The following is a 6,000-nucleotide window of genomic DNA, read 5'->3' as shown; positions in this document are numbered from 1 at the left end:
ACACACACACACACACACACATGCACGCAGAGACACCAACACAGAGCACACACATACACAACCATGACCCACCAGTGAAATGCCCTGCCCACTGAACCCAAAGCCCTCCTGCTGCCTTCGCTGACTCCAGTACAGTGACTGACTGAACAGTAGCCCAGAGGCCTTCTCCGCCTACACCCTGCACCACACCTCGCTGTCGGAGAGGAGCACTGCAGATCAGCGTGTTACAGCCAAGGTGTCTGCCATTAACTGCAAAAACAGCTGGCTTCTCCGGTGATACAGAACAGACACCAAAGAGCACACTTGATGATGGTGATTATGGCAATGGGAGCCATAATGACGCCAAATGTGTCTCCATACCTGCCTCATTATCGATGTCATTATAATAATTATATGGGGGGCTGATACGTCGGTGGCTATATTACCCGCACTATGTCCGCATTGCACTTCATTTGTGTTCATTTTATGGTCCCCTCCTCCCCTCGGCATGCTGGGAGGTGCCCCTACACCCACACCCCATCATCTACATTACATGATTAAATGAATCCATGGACGGCAATCAGTGCATTTAGCTGCCATCAGCACAGACACTTGGACGGTGATGTACAACCTGCTCTCTCCGGTGCTATGTCCTTTTCTGTTCACACTCTCTCTTTTTGGCTTTCTCCCCCCCCCCCCACCCACCCACCACCCCTCCCCCTCTCTCTCCCTCTCCCACTCTCATTCTCTTGGTGCTCTCTTCGCAGTTTCTGTCTTTCCAAGTCTTCTCTCTCCTTCACGCCTCTCCACTCTCTCTGTTTTTGTTCATCTCTCTGGTCCTTGGCTGTGGCAGCCCCCCACCCCCCCCCCCTCTCTTTCTCCTCTTGGCTTTGAGAAAGGGGGACTATTGAGCTTGCGCAGTCCCCCATTCACTTTGCCAAAGTGGCGTCCATAAAAAGCCACCTCTCTACCCCCACCCCACACAACCCCGCCCACCCTCAACCCCTCAGCTTCAGCCGGAGCATATTTCTCACTCTGCCGCATGAGAAATGGAGTGAAAACGGCCCGGTGAAGTGGGACCTCGCGCCGCCTGTGGCTTGTGTTGACGCGGTGGAATTGCACATGATTGATCGCAACGCCCCTGACACCCAATCAAACCTCGATGGGTGTGCCAAAAGCTCTGCCGTCGAGGCTGTTTAACCAGGCCACGCCAGGAGGTGTTGTGCCATTCCAGGCTCGGCTAGGTTTTTGGTTAATGATCGTCATCATTATTATTAGCAATTATTATCATTATTTTGAAAAGCTAGGTGATGTTTATTAGCAACTCAGTGGTGCTCCTTTCCTGTCTGCCCTGTTTATGATAATACTGAAAAGACTCAGTAATTAATGGAAATTAAAAGTGACTCATATCACCATCTGTAATATCGGTAAATACTGAAAAGGATGGCGCCCTGTAAATAAATAAAACCCCACCTCAAATGCCCTTTTTTATTTGTTCAGAGCATTGCATGTGTTTTCTGTTACATATTTATTTCCTTCCCTGAGCAAAAGATTAATTAGTCAAAGAACAAATTAGTCCAATTAGGCTCTGTGTAAAATGGGTTAGGGTTCAGGCTATCATTTAACAGAGATAAACAACTCAGTGCTTCAGAAGAAAATCCCAGCGAGACCTACCTGAGGTAGTGAGAGAGAACTGTGGCCTCTTCTGTAGCTATATTTGCCATTGCCAGATTCAATCAGCTCTTAACGGTTGGAAGCAGGCCGCAACCCCTTAGTGCAGCTGCAGTGGGTGTGTGTGTGTGTTTGTGTGTGTGTGTGTGTGTGTGTGTGTGTGTGTGTGTGTGTGTGTGTGTGTGTGTGTGTGTGTTTTGTGCATGTGAATGAGTGTGTACATTAGCAGCAATGTGTCACTGTGCATCGTTTCACAGTTACACTCTCATACACAATTGATGGCCGCCTAAAATACTGTGGTGAAGACAGAGAGGAATTCTTCTATCATGCACCATGGGGAGATGTTACCATGGCTACCATTTACTGATGTTCCAGCCGATTGCTTCACTCCAGCAACCTTTCGGTCCCCAGGAATTTGTCCTGACCTTTGACCCTTCAGAGCATGTGCGATCACAATGGTTTCCACAGCAATAGGGGGGCATGTGGCGGTGACTTAAATCCCTATGAGCCCTGTCACCTGTCACTGACAGGACCTGCACCCTCATTGTGACATCGCAAGTATCCCTGTGCTCTGACAGATGCATGAATCGCTCTCACATTCCGTGATTCATCTTGATGTTTGGAAAGAAAGCTCTTTTCTGTGTCCTCCTACCTCCCCTCCCGTGTCACACACTCACACACTCACACACTCACACACACACACACACACACACACTTGATTGGAAAGAAAGCTTTTTTCTGTGGCTCTCTCACCCCATCCCATATCACACACACACACACACACACACACACACACACACACACACACACACACACCACACACACACACACACACTCACACACACACACACACCCCCCACACACACACACACACACATACACACTCAACCTGCCTGGAGAGCCAAACCTGCTCACCAGTGAACCTGGGTGCCAGAGCCACTGCGCTGCCAGTCCAGCTGCCCAAGAGCCAGGGCACCGCGCTGCCAACTTCAAGACCATGCAACCAGCCCTTCTGCCTTTAGCCCTTTTTGTGTGCCCGCGGCCACAGAGCCCATCATGCTGCCTCGCTGAGCATCCTGCCAATAGCCCCTCCGCTGGCCAATCACCACGCAGCCCCATCGAGAGGACTCTCTATATAGCTGAGTGTGCAGGCAACCCCTGAGGTTGATAACAGTACATAGAACTTCCGTTCATCCTCCAACAAGAAGGTCTGCTATGCAATGCATAAAGTATGCAGTATGTAATATGCAGTATGGAGTATGCATAAAGAATAGCAATCCTGAAAACTGTGTTTGAACAGACTGCAACAAATGTGATGAGAAATGGACAACTGGTGCATCCCTAATTCTTTGTTATTAGCGTCTGTATTTTTGAGGACTGTATTTACAGAAATGTGAGGGTGACTTCATCTGCTGTAAAATCTCATCCCCCCCAGGTTGCCTTCAATTCACCTGTCCATCTCGGTTCACTCTCGTGGATTGGCAAAGAGGTAAAAAACTGTTAAATACACAAGAGCCTTGTTATCCTTTGATTGCTGACCTGGTTTAGATTTGATCTTGGGAGAAAAAAAAGGAAATAGGTCAGCTATGTTATATATCCTACAAAGAAAAGAAAAATGATTGTCCTGCATTATCGACTGAAGACATTCTGTCAGGGACAAAAGAGTGTCCACATGGGCTGAGAGATGACATTTAGGTGGACCTGGCCTTGGAACTGTCTCCCTGGATGAGGCGGGGAGAAGACAGATTGCAGATCTGGAGTTGGGGGAGCCTTCTCCGTGCGCTGCTCCACCGAATTGTAACGCGAGCACAATGCCCTGTTTCGCCGAGAACAGTGATTGCTCGAGACAGCGGGCTTCCAAAGGATGCTGACAAATATTTAGCTGGCCTCCAAATGACATGTGACAGCTGACAGGCACTTCCTGTCCGAGACAATGCTGTCAGTCACTGTAGGCGAGAGATAAAGGGAGGGCGCGAGCTGTGGGCGGCTCGTGGGACGTATTGTCTGAGTGATAACAGACACGTTTGATTCTATTTTCTTCCCTTCTCGCTCTCTCCGAGCGGTTAAACAGGGCGCCTCTGTTCTCCTGTCCCCTCTGCTCCCGTGGTTGAGGCCAGGCGTGCTGGAGAGACGACAGGCTGGGGGCCCCCACTGCACAGACCACTGCTCTCACTTCAAACATCTCTGACTTCTTGGACATAGAAAAGGTTCCCCTGAAGAGGTTTACAATATGTGTAATTCAAGAGAATCCTCTTTTTATTGTCATGCTTAGCAATGGCCTCTCATGAATCAAAGGAAACCCCTATGTAGGCTTTTATGCACGCAATTTAGAATACAAAGGCTCAACTCACAAACATGGAAGGGCTTTCTAACTCGACCAGAGCCATCAGTGTACAAGGGAGTATGTCAGTACTGAAATACCATTAAGTAGAAAGGCAGAAAGGGAATACGATTTTTGTAAAAATGCAGAGTGCTCATCAGATTGGGCCTCTGATCACTTAAACAAAACAACAAAAAATAAATAAAAACAGAGGCCTTCCTGCAATAAGCAATTTAAAAAGCCTTTATTCAACACTGGCTACATGCCTAAGCGTTTAACAAACAGTGTTGAATAAAGGCTTACCGTGGGAGAGCCTCCGTTTTTAGTTTATTTGGTCAAGTTAGCATTATGTAGAGTTGCCACTCTACCATTGGGTTCAGGAGGTCAGGACACCCCTGGAGTGTAGCTGAACAGGTTTGTGTGTGGGTCTCCTCGTCTTGGCTCCAGTTTGTCTGTTTCTGTTGACAATTAGCCACTGCACTGTGTAAAATACGCATGATACAAAAATACACTGGAATATTTATGATATTTATACATGTTTTCCGCTTGAGATGGTAAGTCGGCCACACCGTAAACCACTGTGATGTGCATACGAATTGTCTGAGAATGTTCCTTCACTGGTCGTCACAACAGGATTTTCTCCCTTATGTCAATTTTAAGGCCCGTCGGCTGAAAAAAAAAAAAAAAAAGTGACACAGTCATTACAGTAAGTCTTCACACTCATCCTAATCCCGTTGTGCTGGTCTCCCTCTCACTGCCTACCTCCTCCTCCTCCTCCTTTTCCTTCTCCTCCTCCTCCTCCTCCTCTCCTAAAGCCCCAAGTCCTCCTCCTTTAAAAAAGTGCTTGGTGTCACTGTCCCTCGTGGTGCCCACGGTCAAACATCATCCTCTCAGCAATGGAGGCTCTCAGCTCACTGGACTGTGTGATGCTAAAAGTTGCTCGGATGCACTATCCTCAAGCTGTGTGAAGGGCTATGTATAGACAGAATTCGTCTTTTGCATCATTTCAGAGGCATCTGGGTACTAGTTTGTGAGGCTCTGCTGTTTACTGTGATAGAATATTATTGTTTTATTAAACCCATTAGCGACATTGTGTGATGTTTTGTGAGGTTAGGCTAAACTGTCTGGTAATGGAAACAGCAATAGTTGTTTTTGAATGACTTTTGTTTAGTTTTGAAGTGTCGTTTAAAAGTTCCCATTTTCAAATGTGGCATGCATTTAAAAGCTGTCATTCACGAGAGCTGAATAACGCTGCAGTGTTTAGTCAATTTAGTCAATCCCGGTACATCCTCTCTCTCTCTCTCTCTCTCTCTCTCTCTGTCCCTCTTTCTAAAAGACCACCTTGGACCTGCCTCTTTAAGGCAGCCAACTTGTTTGTTTGTTTTGTTTGCTCCTTTGTGTTCTTTTTTGTTTTGTTTTGTTTGTCTTCGCCCTATGTAAAGCGCCTTTGAGTACCCAGAAAAGCGCTATATAAAATTTAAGTATTATTATTATTATTATAACTCTTTTTCTGAGAGGAGATTGACACTTCCGAATGCAGAGAAGAAGCCATGGCGCCCAGCAGAATCTCCCCCCCATGCCGCGCTACTAAATACCAGACTCCTCACCTGTTTCGTAACCCGGTTTGTGGCACGTCTGTTTTGTAACCTCTTTCAGTCTTGTCCCAGCTGGGAGAGGACACAAGTAAAGAGCAACCTCAGACACCCGCATGTGTTTCCCTGCACTGCCTTCCTCTAACATCTTCATCAGTGTCGCAGAGAAGCTCCTTGCCATAATGTGTGTGTGTGTGTGTGTATTGTGGAGAGGGGTTAGAATGTGTGTGTGATGGGTTAAACGTGTGAGTAGGGGGAATTGTGTGTTTGTGTGGGGGGGGGGGGGGGGGAGGAGATTCTCAATAAGTTGTTCAATGTACTCTAACCTTGCAGCTTCCATTTGCCCCATTGGTGTCATATGTACCTTCAATGCTTAGCTCTGACCATGTTGAATTGCACTTGTCATTTCTCATGATTAAGCTCTTTCATTATCTCTAT

The sequence above is a fragment of the Clupea harengus genome, chromosome 23 (genome assembly GCF_900700415.2).
Source record: "Clupea harengus chromosome 23, Ch_v2.0.2, whole genome shotgun sequence".
Taxonomy (NCBI): Eukaryota; Metazoa; Chordata; class Actinopteri; order Clupeiformes; family Clupeidae; genus Clupea; species Clupea harengus.
The sequence above is the reverse complement of the archived record's forward strand: the minus strand, read 5'-3'. Positions refer to the sequence as shown.